This window comes from Bufo gargarizans, chromosome 5 (genome assembly GCF_014858855.1).
Source record: "Bufo gargarizans isolate SCDJY-AF-19 chromosome 5, ASM1485885v1, whole genome shotgun sequence".
Lineage (NCBI taxonomy): Eukaryota > Metazoa > Chordata > Amphibia > Anura > Bufonidae > Bufo > Bufo gargarizans.
In genome coordinates, this window is record NC_058084.1 from 127,356,991 (window position 1) to 127,376,382 (window position 19,392).

The window sequence follows — 19,392 nt, forward strand, 5'->3', positions numbered from 1 at the left end:
TATTTGGATATCTCTTACTTTGTCTTCGCTCCGGTAACTAACAGCAGGCAGTGCAGGCGGCGCTCACTCACTGACGTCACGCGCCTGCGCCGCCTAGTGGGAGGAGCAGGCGCCTGACGTCAGTGACAGTGAGTGAGCGCCGCCCCCCGCTGCCTGCTGTTAGTTACCGGAGCGAAGACAAAGTAAGAGATATCCAAATAATCCAAGTTAAGAGCTCAGCAATGAGCAATGAATAAAGTTAAAGTAGTTACTGATTGGTTTAAAATATACTGCTGTGAGCGGCGTGGCCCTGTATATTCTAACCCCCAGGCAAGCATCCCCGTCACCATGGGAACGCCTGGTGGTTAGAATATACCATTGGATTTGAGCTTTTGCGATCTTACTGAGCTCGTTAAACTCAGATCCGATGGTATATTCTAACCCCCAGGCAAGGGGTTAGAATATACCATCGAATCTTCTGAGTTACTCTGTTTGGCCCCGTCCAGCTCGGGGCCCCAAGCAATTGCTTGTTTTGCCTGTCCCTTAGCGACGGGCCTGTTCCCCGCTACCAGTGATCAACATGGTAGGTGCAGAAAAGAACATCAAAAGTTGATAGAGAAGATATCCAATTGGATCGTTGATGTTACGGGGACGTGCGACATGGTTGAGCAGTATGTGTGCACACGCCTACACGAACTGACTGATGGGTCTGCCCGATTCAACTTCTGGGTCTCCAAATTGGGCACATGGCCTGAGCTTGCCCTTTACGCCTTGGAGGTGCTGGCCTGCTCTGCAGCCAGTGTATTGTCTGAATGTGTGTTTAGCACGGCTGGAGGGGTTTATCACAGGTTATATTTCCCAATGTTTTGGGGTGTACCCTAATAAAAGATAAAAAAATTAAACCAAAAAACAGTGTTGGCTACCTCCTCCGCCGCTGCTTCCACCTACACCGCCACATCCAGCACCTCCTCAACCTCCTACTCCATATGGACCTCCTCCTCCTAGATCAAGATTATTGCCAAGGGTTTTGACTTTTTTGTTTCAATGCCCCAAACAGGGTGTTGCTCTGGAAGGTACATAGGTAGTCACGCCAAGGTCCTAGTGCCTAAGAGAGACCTAATGTACCTGTGGCCACATAAGAAGACACCAATATTGTAAGTAGTGCATGGTCGATGGGAGGAGATTGACTTTGTAACAGATTTTTCTTTGGGGCCCCAGAGTATCATGATAATGATAACTAATGCTGTCCTACAATTCACACTACCCATCTAATGCTTCTAGACTAAATTAAATAACCAATTTGATAATTGTAGAAAGAATGAGAAAAAAACTATGTATGTAGCATAAAGGATAAATTGGAAATATTAAACCACTATTACAGAATGTTTGTAGTAATAGCATGAGAAAGGGAATAAGGTATGCTAGGTTTACCTGTGTACATTTTCAGATTATAATGCAGGACATGCTATGAAGATAAAGTAACACAATGCTCTTTCATCTCGAAGTAAGAAAATTACAACATCAAATTCCCACTTTTAATATTAAGCCTGTTTGGGATGCAAAGTGTTCATCACTTTCATCATTCTTCTTGACAGCATTCTTTCTGCTTATTTTAATAGTCTTCATGCAGCTACCATGACACAGACTCTTTATGAGTCTTGTAAAATAAACACTGCAGCCTACAATCTCCATTACACTGTGTCTTGGGCCTTGTAATCCTATGCAATAAAAAGGCAGAAAATCACAAGAAGGGGAGGATTGGGATATAGAACACAAGAGGATGCATTGTAGTATTAAAAATCCAGTTGCATTTACCGTACACAATTGTAGGCAACAGTAGTATATAGCAATTAGATAAAAAAAAAGTAGCATTAGAAAAGTAAAAGTACTATTATATAGTAAAAGTAGTACATATATGTATATATACACAAATGTATATATGTGTGTATATATATATATATATATATATATATATACACATATTTATAGAACTGTGCATGCTTTTAACAAAGCAGTCATAAAAATATTCAAAGCAATACTGTAACAAAAAATAAAAAGCATTTTTGTAAAGGCATAAATTTAGATATGAGCAAATTTTTCTAAAAAAATTCAGTTCAATCCAAATTTATTGGCGGCGAATAGTGTTAAGAAACTGCTGGGTGCAGAGAGCCTTTATAGTGGTGTAGCATAGAACACGGACAGATCTAGATTTCCCTCGGGAGCAGGGAAAAAGAGAAAGAAGAGCGCACAATAGGGTAGTATGTTCAAAACACCGGATGGTAATGTCAGAGTGAGAAATATCCAAACTCACCTTATAGGGTTGTGCTCCGGCAGGCACAACGCTACTGTAAACTTAACAGGAACAAGACCTTTTTAAACCAGGATTGCAGCCGCAGATTTTAGGAACTCTTGGCTGGGATGTCCAGTCCCCCCAAAAGAATTCGTAGATAAAGGAAAGAAAAAGTTCTGCATCGGCGCAAATTCACCAGTGAGGTCGGTCTTGATAGATAAATTATTTTAGTTTTAATAAGAAACAACGCGTTTCGGGGATGTAAGGCTCAGTTCAAACGGATCCGCAGAAATTGTACATTAGACTCAGATTTTAGTTCACAATGTAATATTCTGACATCTCGCTTCAATCAAAAGGGGTATCCGAGCAACATCATTGCGGGAGCCAGAGAAAAAGCGAACAAACTAACGCAACTAGAAAGCCTGGCCCCCCCAAAAAAAAAGTGACGACAAAGATGATATCAACTCATACTGCTATAACTTTATAACAACGTACAACCAAAACCATAACGCCATCAAGGCAACTCTGGGGAAACACTGGCACATTCTCAAAAGAGATCCGATACTTAGTCAAATTATTCCGGAGAATCCGAAATTCACGTATAGAAGAGCTAAAACTCTGAAAAATATATTAGCCCCGAGCAAAATGAGATCTACAATATATCCCCCTAATGATGAGAAAGATATTGAGGCTTCAAAAGGAAGTTTTAAATGTGGCCATTCGAGATGCCTCTGTTGCACTAACATTTACCAACGTTCATCTTTTAATAGTAAGAGCACTGGGGAATCATTCGAAATTCAGTCTCACCTTACCTGTAATTCGAATCATGTTATTTATCTATTGGAGTGCCCCTGTCATCTACAGTATGTTGGTCGCACAATACAAACTTTACGCAAGCGTTTCAATACACACCGTTCGAAAATTCGCAAAAAATATATGAAACACAGTGTGTCTAGACATGCGGCAGAACACCATGATGGCAACATCATGGGGTTCACAGTAACACCGATTGAACACATTCCATTACACCTCCAAATGGACGTCCAGTACATTAGACGTCGAGAGATGTATTGGATTTTTAAAATCAATAGTTTGAATCCGTATGGGCTGAATGAGGCGTTTGAAATTAATTTATAATGGGGAGATAAAATTTCATTTTTTATTCATTTAATTTTATTTTATTTAATTTTTTATTTTTTATTTTTTTTTTATTTTTTTTTTATATATATATATATTTTTTATATGTGTTTATATATTTACACATTCTTGTGTTTTAGGTGAATATTTTATATATATATTTTTTTATATGGATATGTTTATATATTTTTACCTTTTTTTTTTTTTTTTTTTTTTTTTTTTTATTATATATATTTGATTAATTTATCATCTACTAAATATACATAAATAATTATTTTTTTTTATATATATATATATATATGTCTTTTTTGGTTTTTCCCGCTTTTTTTTTTTTTTTTTTTTTTTTTTATATATATATGCATGTGTGTGTGTGTATATGTTTATATATATATATATATATATGTATGTGTATATGTATACACATGTATACCTGCTATACATGCATGTGTTCACATATTTATTATAATTCTTCTGAACTGCAGACAAATAGATATCCACCATTTCCCGTTTTTATCATTATAACCCCAAATGGTCTGTGGGGTTATACCTAATATATTCTCTTTTCCCTCTTTTTTCCCCTTTGTTGGTACATTTTAAATAAACTCCACCCAGCCTCATTAATAGATCCTCAGTATGTTTCAGGCCTTAATAGGTCACATGACCGCATGAATGCGATCACGTGACAACCCTACTGCCGGCCAATATGGGCATGCGCCGTTTGAGCGATCCCAGCGCTGGTATCACCGCTTGAGATATTCAAGCCACCGGCAGCTGCAGACATGCGCAGTTAAAGCGATCCTAGTATCGCTACCTCCGCCCTATCTGGCTGAGAGCGGCGCCACCGAACATACACTTCCGGACTCCTGAGTCATGTGACGCCCACACTAGCGATCACATGACCGGGAGCGATATGTAATAAATCTAAGCCAAAGAAACGATCTGTAAGGAATTTTAATATCATATTAATATGATTTTATGCAGAATATATGAATTGTTTATAGCTACTTTTATTTAATGTTAATTATATGAAGAAAAAGTGTAAGTGTAGATGACACCTGGTGATGGCTCCTCCCACAAGGGGCGTCACCTAGGTGCATCATTTTGGCGGCTTTTTGTAGGAATTTACCTATAAATAATGTAATATCTGTTATGTGTATGTGAAACCTGATGAAGGGGAGCCTTACATCCCCGAAACGCGTTGTTTCTTATTAAAACTAAAATAATTTATCTATCAAGACCGACCTCACTGGTGAATTTGCGCCGATGCAGAACTTTTTCTTTCCTTTATAGTGGTGTAGAACACTGTGCCTTGCAGTAACACGCATAGGGAGTCTGCTGTAGTAGTGAAATAATACTGAGAGTCCGTATGACACGCAGATGACAGGCGTCGCTCTTAGAATTACTGCACACTTCACTTATTTGGGCAGTCACGGGGCCAATGCTGACCAAATAACTCAAATATGAACTCAGCCTTAGGCTAAATGCACACAATCAGGATTGCGTGCGGATTTTCCACGCGGATTTGCATGCAGAAAATCCGCATCGTAGGTCATGTACATTGTATTCAATGAGAATTTGAAATTCTTAATGCACATAATGCGGATTTTAACCTGCAGTGCAGATTTTAAAATCCGCAGCAAGTCAATTTATTTTATTTTTCCTGACCGGATTTTCTTCATCCACTTAGTAAAATCCGCATGCGGAAAATCCACACCGAATCCGCACCAAATCCGCACACAAATCCGCATCAATTGATGTAGATTGACCGCACAGATTTGCCTGCGAACACCTGCGGATTTCATTGCGGATTTACCCAACGTGTGCATGTACCCTTACAGGTTGATGTTAGGGCCAAGAAGAAGCGCGCTCCTTTTGCACCGTTGTCATCCGATTATACATAGATGTCTACATAGCCTGCTTTATTAAACGCTTATACATGTAGAGCCCCCCGACAGAGGGTGTCAGCAGTAAGTTTGTGTTGACGTCACTGATTATTTTGCCCTTCCTCTGATCCGTCAGAAATATAACCCTCAAAAAACGGATCCTGTCTGTGGATCATCCGCCTTTACTCAGTCAGCATTTGGTCAGTAATCCATCAGTATTGCTAATGCCCAAAAAAACAGGACTGGATCTAAAACAGAGATGACACATGAATGGAATATTTTTTGCATGTCTTCTGTGTTTTGTACCCACTCCTGCTTTTGACTACCAAGTAACAAGCAAATTTATTTATTTATTTTTAACGGGGGAGAAAGGAGGAAAAAAAATGTTTATTTAACAAATAGGACATTATCACACATAACATACAACACAGAAGGGGCAAAACCACAAGATTTAAAAGACAAACTAAAAAAAGTCCTTAATCAACAACAATGGATTGACAACCAGTGTCGGGGTGACCACGATTGTAATGCATATTGATCATGAAATGTATGGGGTTATGGCTGATAACTGGCAGACAGTTCAGCAAACAAGCTGACTCCAGCTCATTATGGCTGATAACTGGCGGACAGTTCAGCAAACAAGCCGACTACAGCTCATTCCTTGATGAGCTGGGTTGCTGATAAGTGGATTCTAAAGTCTCTGAAGAAATGAAAGTAAAGACATTGGAATAAATTGTCCACTTCCTCCAATGTGACCTTGTTCTTTAATTTATGAATATCATTCCATAAAGTCTTGAAGTCCTCTGCATGGATGGCATAAGAAATGTCCATGCGAGGTTCGACGGGCACAGAAAAAACAAGCTCTGTGGCAGACATTGATCCAGACACGTCATACCCGGTCCACATCACTGCTAGCCACGTAAGGTCCTGAGGACTGATCACTAGCTTACCAAAACAACAGTCAAAGTCTCTTTGGAACCATGTCCCTACGATAACCGTGAGCGCCTCGGAGCCTATATACAGGAAGAGCGGGAGGCAAGTAAATGTCTTTGGTAACACCTCCAATGTGTAAGTCCCGCAGAACTAACTTGTCCACACAATCCGGTCCTTTGTGCTTGCCTTGATGAGTAGAAGATTTGATGAAATCTGTATGAGCACAGACAGTGGATCTCTATCCTTTCCTTTGAGTCCAGGTAAACATAAAAATTTGACTTTTAGGTTCAGCTCTGAGCCCACTTTAATGGCAAGACCCTTGTGCTTCTCGGTAGCTTTGTGGGCAGACAGGTGCTTGGAATACTCTTTCAGTCTGATGTATGAGAAATTATATATTGGTGTCATGCTGTACAGTGTCCATTGTTTTTGAAGGAGCAAAGCAGCCTGTGCCGGATCAAGAGTTTGCTTTAAGGGGGTTCACTGCAGGATTTTTCTTTTAGACAAGCTTCGCAATGTAGACCATCGACGTGCAGATGTCATGCTTCCGGGAGGATACCTTGAGCTGTGAAAATGACTGCTTCTTGATGCCGATGACCTACTTCTGGGGGTTAACACCCCATCGGTTGTTGTTTGCATATCCATGCGATAAATTATGTTGTCGTTCACTGACTATAAACAGAGATCTTGACAGACAAATGTACCAAACTCTGCCACCATCTTTCTAGGCCCCATATCTCCAGTCCCCTGAGCAGCCAGATTTACCAGCATCTGTTCCAGGACATGAAGCAGTGGAATGACATTGTTAATCCCGTAGTCCTGGGGACTGACAAATAACGTGCCTCTTTAAAGGGCCTGAACAAATGGCATGTGTCAATCATGGGCTGCCATTGGCTGACATCAAAGTTACACAGAGGACTACTCCTGTCCGCTTGGATCATCAAGAAATCGTTGATGGCCTTTCTCTGTTCGTACAGTCGGTCCAATATATGGAGGGTGGAATTCCAATGGGTGAAAATGTTGCATATAAGCATACGTGTAACGGGGTGCCGAAGGCACACTCGGTCTCCCGTCAGCCGCAGACCTGCTGATTAGCTTCGGGAGCGAGGATCTGTGTTTGACCTCGTTCCCAGGGCGGCTTTGCTAGCTGGGAGGCTCCCTGCTCCTAGGTCTGCCTTGAGCACCGAGCTGATCACTCGGTGCTCGACTGGTCGGTCTGTCGGTCATGTGACGCTGGCCACGTCACATGACCCTCACTCCCGACTATAAATACAGGCAGCCTGCTGCCACAGGTTGCCTGTTAATTTTAGGTTCCTGGCAGTTGTTGGATACCTGTGTACTTACCTGATCCTGTTCCCTGACGATCCTTTGCCTGCTCCTCCTGTACTGCGCATCCTTCCTGGCATATTGACCTCGGCTTCCACCTGACTATTCTTTGCGGACTCCTTTGGCACTTCTCGACTCTCCTGGTATTTATGACCCCGGCTTCTCCTGACCATTCTTTGCTTATCCCTCTGTACTGCGTTGTCCTCTTGGTTTTAACCCGGTCCGTTCACTATCCGTTATTTGTCTTGTCTGTCTTTCCCTCACGTATCCTAAGTTAGGGACTGCCGTCCAGTTGTCCCCTGTCATCAGGACTCGTGAGGCAAGTAGGCAGGGCTAGGGGTGAGGGTGGAGCGCAGTGGTCACTATCCTCCCCCCTGTGTGTGTGTGTGTGTGTACGTGACTGTTACAATATGTTGGGGATGACGTTCTGCCGTTGCAGCTTAAGGAGGGTGTGCTTTGCGGTGTACGAGTGGCTGAAGTGCATGCATAGGATGTCTTGCAGATGGTTGAAAGACTTCAGGAACCGCTTGACAACCAGAGGGGCATAGTTGGAGACATTGACTTTACAAGAGTTACAGAGCAGCTTTGAAATAAAAAATTTCACCACTGCATAATTCAGCCCATACAGGAAATGGAGGTGTACAGTTACCCAGTCAATTTTCTCAAAAAAAGCCTGGTTCGACATAACAAATTTCACCACTATGTAATTCGGCCCATACAACAAAAAGTGTACAATCACCCATCAATTTTCCTGAAAAAAACATGTTTGAAATAAAAAATTTCCCCACTACGTAATTCGGTCCATACAGCAAAAGGAGGTGTTCAGTCACCCATCAATTTACCCCAAAAAAGCCTGTTTCGCATAACAAATTTCACCACTATGGAATTTGTCCCATATAGCAAAAGATGTATAATCACCCATAAATTTTCCTGAAAAAAACATGTTTGAAATAAAAAATTGCACCACTACGTAATTCGGGTCATACCGCAAAAAGGGCTTTACCACATATAACTGCACCGCTGAATGGCAAATAGGCCCTTATTTTTAACCACTTTTGCATTACACAAGGCTTTTCAACATATAAGTGCAATGTTGAACGGCAAATATATTTTTCTTTTGCCTACAGAGTCCTTGTGTTATTGCTTTGCACAGGGAGCAAGAATGTTTTGCACAATTCGGATGGAATTCCTCATCTTAGGAAACTGGACTTGGACTCCAAAGCAGAGGCTCTCATGTCATGTCTTGTGTGCTGTGGAGATCGAATGCAGATGGAGCAGATAAAAACACATGATTATTTTCTACTTACTGAAGCTGCTTGATTTAATTGTGAATGTCTGGTAAAGGCAAAGTCTGCTGGTGTGTTGTCACCAGCATCTTCATTATATTTACTGCAGGACCCAGGATGACGTAATTCGGTCCATACAGTAAAAGGAGGTTTACAATCAGCCATACATTTTCCCAAAAAAAAGCCTGTTTCACAGAAAAAATTTCACCACTACGTAATTTGGCCCATACAGCAAAAGGAGGTATACAATCACCCATCAATTTTCCCAAAAAAGCCCTGTTTGAAAAAAAAAAATTCACCACTACGTAATTCAGTCCAATTTCCCATAAAAAATTTCACTGCAAAAAGGCCAAATATAACTGCACTGCTGAACGGCAAATAGGCCTTTATTTTTTTCCACTTTACACTACCCAAGGCTTTTCAACAGAGTTCACATCAGCGTTCAGCCTTTCCCTTCTCCTGCTCCGTTATAGGAGCAGGAGAACGGAAAGGACGGATTTGGCACATAACTGAGCCGAACGGAGTCTACGGACCCCATAGATTATAATGGGGTCCTGCGAACACAACTTTTGTCTCCGCTCCAAAATCATCTTCTGAGCGGAAACCTAACGGACCCCATTATAGTCTATAGGCTCCGTTCGGCTCAGCTATGTGCCGAATCCGTCCTTTCCGTTCTGCTCCTATAACGGAGCAGGAGAACGGAAAGACTGAATGCTGATGTGAACTCAGCCTTAGTGCAATGCTGAACGGCGAATATAATTTTAGTTTGCCGCTAATACACGGCAAACAGGGCTTTAGAATATATCACTGCACCGCTGAACGGCAATTAGGCTCTAATTTTTTTTTACTTTTACTCAACACAAAATGCTTTCCAATAGATAAGTGCAACACTGAGTGGTGAATATATTTTTATTTTGCCTCTAATACACGTCAAACAGGGCTGTAGAATATATCACTGCACCGCTGATCGGCAATTAGGCATTAATTGTTTTCTACTTTTACACTACACAAAACGTTTTTCAACAGATAAGTGCAACGCTAAACGGCGAATACATTTTTATTTCACCACTAATACACAGCAAAAAGGGCTTTACAACATATAACTGCACCGCACAAGGGCAAATAAGATATACTGTAGAAATATTTTCTTGTAATAAACCCTGTTAATCGCAGTATCAAACAGCACTTGCACCCAGATAACAAGAACGGTTTGCTGGAATGACAGAGCTGTATAATGGCAATTTGGATCCCCAGTCAGTGCAGCAAGGGGTAACAGGATTGTTCCTATTACCCAGTCTATAACCTCCACTACTGAACCCTGTTCTACACAAATGATGTGGAATGATTCCTTCCAATCCTTTTCCTGCACTTATAAATAATTTTTTCACCACAATTAAGTCTTTAATGGCTGTATTAACCAGCACTTGCACCCCAATAACAAAAACGGTTTGCTGGAATGACAGAGCTGTATAATGGCAATTTGGATCCCCAGTCAGTGCAGCAAGGGTTGTTCCTATTACCCAATATGTAACCTCCCCTACTGACCCTGTTCTACATAAATGCTGTGGAATGATTCCTCCCTATCCTTTCCCTGCACTTATCAATAATTTTTTCACCACAATCAAGTCTTTCCTATCACTGTCCCTAGCGCCTGCAGACAACTCTCCCTGCACTAAGTACGCTGGTAAATGGCAGAATCTAAGATGGCTTCTATTTATAGGGCTGTGACATCATAGGGCTGGCTCGCTGCTGATTGACTGCATGCATGACATTATGGGTGTTCCTGCCTTCTTAGAGTTCCTTTCTCCATATCCTCACACATGCAGCAGCCATTTTAGGAAAAAATTTGATTCGTTACCACTAAGCACAAGGAAATTTGGCTTTGGTGCAAATCAAATTTTTCAGGAAATTCGGATAGAATTCCACTTCGTCAGCTTTGATTCGCTAATCTCTAGTAATAAACCCTGTAATGGCTGTAACACCCCAATAACAAGACTGGTTTGCTTGAATGACAGAGCTTTATAATGGCAATTTGGGTCCCCAGTCAGTGCAGCAAAGTGTAATAGGATTGTTCTTATTACCCAGACTGTAACCTCCCCTACTAACCCCTGTTCAACATAAATGCTGTGGAATAATTCCTCCCTATCCTTTCCCTACACCTTGAATATTCTTTCCTTGCACTTGCAATTTTTTTTAGCACAAATAAGTTTTTTCTAGCACTGTCCTTAGCGCATGCGGACATCTCTCCCTGCACCAAATACACTGGAAGATGGCAGAATCTAAGATGGCTGAGGCTATTTATAGGGCTGTGGCATCACAGAGTTGGCTGGCTGCTGATTGGCTGCATGCATGGCAATTATGAGTGATCCCGCCTTCCCAGAGTTCATTGCTACGTGCCCTCACACGTGCAACAGCCATTTTAGGAAAAAATGTGATTCGCTATCACGAAGCAAGAGAAAATTTGGATTCGGCGCAAATCGAATTTTTCCTAAAATTCATATCGAATTCCACTTTGTCAACTTCGATTTGCTCATCTCTAATGTTAATGGTATCATAGAGGAGTACATAACAATAAGTTTCAGTTAACTACAGGGTTCTAGAGCTATGTTTTCTACTAGTGATGATTGAGCATGCTCGGCCGAACACCTGTTCGGCTTAAACATCTCGATGCTCGGCACATGGTGGTACTCGGCCGAGTACCGTATGTGCTCGAGCCCCATGCTCAAGTCTCCTCCCCGCATGGTAAGTACTGCCCTCACTGTAATGCCAGTAGCCATGTTGGCCAGTGATGGCTAGTTGATGCGGTCACCCGGAGCAGGCAGTTCCGAGAATAGCCACCGGGGGCCTTTATCGGGCTGTTCTCGGAACTGCCTGCTCCCGCTGACTGCTTTTGATTTCAGACCGGCTCGCGCACAGGCACAGGTAAAGACTTACCTGCGCCTCGCTGGACTTGTGATAAAAGATGGCAGCCCGCATGTGTTCGCGGGCGAACAATGCGAACTGGCCATCACTGATGTTGGCTACTGGCATTACAGTGATTGACTGGCCGGAACACGTCATCGGGTGCTATATAGCCCCCGATGACGCATGATCGGCTCATTCGTAGTCAGGGAGAGCTGAGCATAGGAAGGGAAAAAGAGTGTAGGGAGTGAAATTAAATATTTTTTTGTACAAAAATGTTTCCGAGACCCAAAAGTCCTTGTAAGGACTATTGTGTGTGACAGCAGCAATATATGCTTGTAGCACAACCTGCGCTAAATCGCTCAGTGTTAGACCTCATGCACAAGACCGTATTTTTTTTCCTTGTCCGTTCCGTTTTTTTTGCGGATAGGATGTCCGTTCCGTTGCTCCGCAAAAAAAATTGTGCATGTCCTATTTTTTTCTAGTTTGCGGACAAGGATAGGCATTATTACAATGGATCCGCAAAAAAACGGATCCGCAAAAAAAAACGGATGCCATACGGACCGCAAAACGCATGTAGCCTTAGGGAGAGCTGTGCATAGGAAGGGACAGACAGTGTGGGGAGTGTTTTTTTATGCAAAAAAACTTTCAGAGATCCAAAAAGTCCCACTTTTAATGACTATTGTGTTTCACAGCAGCAATATATATTTTTGCGCATCCTGCGCTAAATACTGTGTAATAGGCCGCTGTGGACAGTTAAATTATCTGCACCACATCTCCTGTTTAAAGTGTGCGGAGCCCTAAAATAACCATGACATCCAGTGCACTTTTTCCGAAGATGTCCGCTGCGGATAGTTAAATTATCCGTGCCACATCTCTTGTTTAAAATGTGTGCATTCTTAAAATATCAGTGACCTCAAGTGCACTTTTTCTGTAGACGGTGTCCGCTGCGGACAGTTAAATTATCCGTGCCACATCTCCTGTTTAAAGTGTGCACATTCTTAAAATATCAGTGACATCCAGTGCACTTTTTCTGTAGACGGTGTCCAGTGAGGACAGTTGAAATATCCACGCCACATCTCCTGTTTAGAGTGTGCGCATCTCTAAAATATCAGTGACATCCAGTGCACTTTTTCCATAGACAGTGTCCACTGCAGACAGTTAAATTATCCACGCCACATCTCCTGTTTAAAGGGTACCTGTCATCAACTTTATGCTGACCTCACTGAGGGCAGTATAAAGTAGTGACAGAAATGCTGATTTCAGCGGTGTGTCACTCATCAGGTAACAGTAAGTGGTTGCCGAGAACCAGCATCATAATCATTGCAGCCCAGGCCTTGAAAAGAGTCAAATCTACCTAAGAAGAGTCATGGTTAGTCATGAAGTCCTGTTCTCCTGCCCACCTGCTGATGACTGACAGGTTTCTACCTAGTTTTCTCCCTTTCTCTCTAGGACAAACTGCCAATCATCAGCAGATGGGTGAGAGAGCAGGAGATTATGAATAACCATGACTCTTCTCAGTTAGATTTGACTCTTTTCAAGGCCTGGGCTGTAATGATTATGATGCTGGTTCTCGGCAACCACTTACTTTTAGCTGATGTGTGACACACCGCTGAAATCTGAATTTCTGTCACTACTTTATACTGCCCTCAGTACGGTCAGCATAAAGTTGATGACAGGTTCCCTTTAAAGTATGCGCATCCCTAAAATATCAGTGACATCCAGTGCACTTTTTCCGTAGAAGGTGTCCGTTGTGGACAGTTAAATTATCCGCGCCACATCTCCTGTTTAAAGTGTGCGCATCCCTAAAATATTAGTGACATCCAGTGTCCCTTTCACCGTAGACACTGCGAACCGTGACATTGTCTGTGGTACCTGTCCTGTATAACGTTTTCTAATCACAAATACCTTTGTAAATTTTTTTGCGCATACACTATCAAATCCTTTGCTACTGTACGTGTGACATGCTTTCAAGCAAATATCACATTTAAAATGAAGAAGGCAAGCAGTAAGGCTGGGTTCAGACCTGAGCGTTCTGAAACGAGCGCTCTGTATGCGCGATTGTACGGGCGTTTACAATCGCGCATACAGAGACAGGCGTGCACACATTGTCGCGCGTTCCCGAATATCTATGTGCGGGAATGCGCGACAAACGCCCAAAAAAAAGCTCAAGCACTTGTTTGAGCGTCGGGCGTTTTACAGCGCGATCGTACGCGCTGTAAAACGCCCAGGTGAGAACCATTCCCATAGGGAATCATTGGTTCTTGCCTGTTGTGCGTTTTACAGCGCGTAGGAACGCGCTGTAAAACGCTCAGGTCTGAACCCAGCCTAAGGGAAGTGGCTGTGATGCAGTGGCGGATCCAGAGCCTGGTCTCGGGAGGGGCACTTTCAGATTATTTTCTGTCCGCCGCCACAAAACAATGGTGCTTATAGAACAGACTACACAGTGTATCCTATATGTGTATAACAATCATATTTCACATGAACACTCACAGTTACTTGGCTTGGCCCTTGGGGTTCTCGGACGACACTTCCACACTTGGCCGGGGGCTCGGCGGAGCTGATGTGTTTTATCCTAATGAGAAATATTTCATAATAAGGATTTGGAGAAGGGGCAGAGGGATAGCAGAGCAGGGAGAGGCCGGTGCTGCTACTAGGGGGCTCATACCATGGGGGAGTAATAAAGCCCACCATAATGCCCCCCCCCCCGTAGAAATAATTCTCCTTATAATGTGACAAAAAATACCCCCTTGTAATGCCCCCAGTTGAGGTCCCCATAGTGCCCCCATAATGTGCCAGTATAAAATACCCCTATATAGTGCCCCTAGTAAATGACCCCATAGTGCTCCACACCCTCCTTCCTCCTAGTGCCCCCCATAATGTACCAGTATAAAATGCTCCAGTAGATGCCCTCAGTGTCCCCCATAATTTGCAAGTATAAAATACCCCTTCTTAGTGCCCCCCGTAGATGACCCCATAGTACTCCTCTCCCCCCTTCCCCATAGTACCCACCATAATATGTCCCAGTATAAAATTGTACTGTACAGAGAGCCCATATAAAATACCCCTTCTTTGTGGCCTCAGTAGATGCCCCTATAGTGCCCCCAATCATGTGCCAGTAATAGCCCCCCTGTGCCAGTAATAGCAGCCCCCCTGTGCCAGTAATAGCAGCCCCCAGTAATAACAGCCCCCGCTGTGCCAGTAATAACAGCCCCCAGTAATAACAGCCCCCAGTAATAAGAGCCCCTCTGTGCCAGTAATAACAGCCCCCAGTAATAAGAGCCCCTCTGTGCCAGTAATAACAGCCCCCAGTAATAAGAGCCCCTCTGTGCCAGTAATAACAGCCCCTCTGAGCCAGTCATAAGAGCCCCCAGTAATAAGAGCCCCTCTGTGCCAGTAATAACAGCCCCCCCTTTGCCAGTAATAAGAGCCCCCCTTTGCCAGTAATAACAGCCCCCCTTTGCCAGTAATAAGAGCCCCCAGGTGCCAGTAATAAGAGCCCCCAGGTGCCAGTAAAAGAATTGTATATAATGAAAAAAAAAAACACACATACTTACCTCCATGTCAGCGATGTGATGCAGGCCTCTTCTGGCCTGTGTCCCACGCTGTATGGCTCAGGCGGCGCGATGACGTCATCGCGCCGCCTGCGCCAGCCTCTGATAGGCTGCGGGCACTAGGCCGGCAGCCTATCAGAGGAAGGGAAAGGGACCTCCCTTCCCTGCTGCAGCACAGGCAGGCATCTGTATCGCTGTCCTGAGGACGGCGATACAGATGACTGGAGATGAGCGCTTCCACAATTGAAGCGCTCATCTCCCTGTGCCCCGCTGCCACCGCCGCCGCCCGCCGCCAGCTCGGGGTGGGGCAATTGCCCCGTTGCCCCCCCCCTGGATCCGCCACTGCCATGATGCTGATTGTGCATGCAGAGGCTGTGGCCCTGGGCGCGTTGAAACTGTGCCTGCTATCAGAACACAAGAAAAACAATCATCCACAATACCTAGCTTAATGTCCCAGTTTACAGGGCCGTGCAGGACACCACTCTTGAAGTCAGACCAGTGCGAGCAGGGGGTCGGTTGAATTGCAGCAGATAATGCTTCCAGTCGGTTAAGCACCACCCAAGTCCATTCTCAGTAGCTAGGAGTCTGGTCAACAGAATCCTCACACTGATCCTCCTTCTTCCCACCATGTACAGTCTGGCCAAGCAAGTTATCCCACATTTGGATATTCTGAGGACCTCTTTTCATCACCATTACTTGATTTGGCCCTCTCGCCATGCACGCTTGAAGAGGGACATGAAATCTTGTGCCCTGATTCACAACCTCTTTAGCATCCACAGTCATAAGAACATGACAGTGGAGAACGGCAATTGGTGTTTAATGAGGGGGGTGATGAGACACAGTTGCCAAAGAGTCAACCACAATTACTGTCTCAAGAGGTTGATGAAGAGGATGAGACACAGTTGTCAATCACTGAGGTTGTGGTTAGGTCAATAAATCATGAGGATGATCCGAGTGAAGAAGTAGAAAAGGAGGTGGTGGATGATAAGATCACTGACCCAACCTGGGAAGGTGGAAAGCCGAGCGAGGACAGAAGGGGGAGGGATCTGCAGCACCACAATAGGCAAGAAGAGGCAGTGGGGTGGCAAAAGGGAAACGGCATGCCACACCAAACAGGCCTGCAACGGTTCCACGGATCACCCCCTTGAGGAAATCTCCCTTGCCATGGAGTAGATGTTCCGCAGTATGACGCTTTTTTGAAGAAAGTGCGGACGACAAAAAAAATTGTAGTTTGCAACCTGTGCCATACGAAAATTAGCCGGGGAGTGAACACTAGCAACCTCCCCATAAGCATGATCCGCCACATGGCATCCAAGCACCGTAAAAGGTGGGACGAATGCCTGGGTCCACAATCTGTGTCTGTGGGTCACACAACTGTCTCCTCTTCCCCTACGTTACATGCTGGCTAATCCACTGACAAAGGCGCAGGCCCGGATGCCTCTCACCCTGCACCTTAACTTTCGCAAGCACCATCAGCGACCACATCCACTTTTGTGTCCCAGCGCAGCATCCAAATGTCCTTACCCCAGGCCTTTGAACACAAGCGAAAATAGCCATCCACCCACCCACAGGCCATAGCACTAAAGGCGCAGATTTGCAAATGACTGGCCCTGGAAATGTTGCCATTTAGGCTTGTGGACACTGAGGCCTTCCGCAGCCCGATGCCGGCGGCAGTCCCGCGTTATGCGGTCCCCAGCCGCCAATATTTTTCAAGGTGTGCCGTGCCCGCCTTACACCAAAATGTGTCCCATAACATCACAAGTGCCCTGACCAACACAGTTAGACGCGAACCGTCCCGGCAGATGTTTGTCCATCACTACTTACAACTACTGGGTGTCCAAGCTGGACTTGTGGCACGAACTAGCACTCTACGCCTTGGAGGTGCTGGTCTGCCCTGCCGCCAGCATTTTGTCTGAGTGGGTATTTAGTGCTGCTGGTGGCATTATAACAGAAAAGCATATCCGCCTGTCAACTGAAAATACTGACAGGTTGACTCTTATAAAAATGTACAAAGCCTGGATTGTCCATGACTTTTCTACTTCATCAGAGGAAAGCTGATGAACATAATGGCACTTTAAATGTTTATAATGTAGTGAATACACTGTATTCCCATGCACTCCTTCCACCACAAACAAGAGTATATGTTGAATCTTCTTTTTCTCTTCCATCATATCAACACATGCTTATTTGTCGCATATAAGTTTTATAGGGTCATCTCACATGTAGGTCCTCGCATATATTTTTTTTTTAGAGGGTGAGCTCACCAGCAGGCCCTCGCATATAATGTTTTACAGGGTCAGCTCACCAGCAGGCCCTTGCATATAATTTTTTAGAGGGTCAGCTTACCAGCAAGCCCTTGCATATAATTTTTTAGATGGTCATATCACCAGCAGGCCCTCGCATATATTGTTTTACAGGGTCAGCTCACCAGCAGGCCCACGCATATAATTTTTTAAAGGGTCAGCTCAACAGCAGGCCCGCACCTAAAATCTTTTACAGGGTCAGATCACCTGCAGGCCCTCTCCTAATTATACCTAATAGGTAATTTGCACGCATGCTGCCTTGCTTGGATGTGGTAGCCGTAGCTGTTTCTCAGGATCCCTCTCCGGAATTAAACCCTGATTCCTCATTACCCGTAGTCACCATGGTTTGCACTGACAATAACATTGAAAGTTGATAGGCAAGACATCCGAATGGATCGTCGCCGCCACGGAGATGTGCGATCGGCCCCAGGTTATCTAGAGTCACCAAAGCAACAGCAGGCCCTCAAACATAATGTTTTAGATTGTCAGATCAGCAGACCCTTGCTCCAAATGTTTTTGAGGGTCATCAGCAGCCAATCAATCATAATTTTTCAAGGCTGTGTATGATGCCCTCGTTTATGTGTAACAAAGGGTGTATTGTAGTGTTGTTTACTTGTAATTTTTGTCAGCCCTTTCACTAAGTGCATAGGCTTTATGAGTGTAGGAGTCCCACTACCTGAACAATTGTACCACAACGTGAATGAGGCCCTCCTTTATGTGATATACAGGTTGTATTGGAGTGCCTCTTCCTTGCAATTTTTGGCAGCACTTGCACTTTATATACAAGTAAATATACAGGAAAGAATGTTTCCTAACAATTTTTCATGTAAAATCGATTTTATTTTCGGTTTTGTGCGTATTATGTTCAGTCTGTAAAAGTGGCATACTACTCGGACAGCATCATTCCCAGCAGCGACCTGGGAGTCCAAGATGCATCCAGACATCCTCCCAATGCTGTTCCCAAACAATTTTGCTGGTGTTTCCATCAATTTATGACCTTTTCTCATGAACCAAGCACGCTCCCCTCTTCAGAGCAGGGGGTGCCTGGTTTAATGCTCGGGTTCTCCCATTAACTTCTATTATACTCAGGTGCTCTGTAGAGCACCCGAGCATCCCGATGTTTTTGGCTCGAGCCCCCGAGCACTATGGTGCTCGATCAACACTATTTTCTACTCATTGTGGCTCATTGTGCCCATATAACTTAATCTTCTCCTGGTGCCACTCAGTGCCACTCAAATGAGTTGCTTTTATATGTTTCACAGTCTGTAGTGCCCCACAACAATAGGTGGCAGCTGAGTGGAGTGTCTCAGTCTTTTGAAAAGAGATGGATTTGGTGTTTGAATGAGAAGCTCACCCAAGACAAGACTTTCCTCTTCAAGTGCTGGGGCACTAGGTTTGCCTGAGCCCCTGATATCAGTGCCATCAGGTCTGCTGTGATGGTAGTCTTGCATAATGTGCAAAGGGCTTACAAGCTCTGTTGGGCAAATGCAAAAAAATGTAATTACATTCATCAAATGTACTTCTTCAAGCATAATGTATATTGACTTAGATATGGCGGTTCTGTAGCCAAAATGGTATTACATATAATTAATCACACTCTTGTGTAGTTGTAATTACCTGAACTTTTATGAGTAGGCATTAAAGAGCACTTCCACATTTCCACAAAATTCATGGAAAATGATACCGAATAAAAGATGTTTTAGTTTTATTAAATGTCAGCAGCAGATTTGATATTAACTGTATGTCCCGTCGGGTGCCAGTAATTAGAAGAGGTGTCAATTAAGATGAAGTGTTTCTATTCTT

At 43.8% G+C, this 19,392-nt stretch overlaps 1 pseudogene; it reads right to left on the reverse strand.

Moving 5' to 3' along the window:
• Nucleotides 1-5,943: 5,943 nt before the first annotated feature.
• LOC122939339 lies at nt 5,944-6,858 on the reverse strand (annotated as a pseudogene).
• Between the last annotated feature and the right edge of the window lie 12,534 nt (nt 6,859-19,392).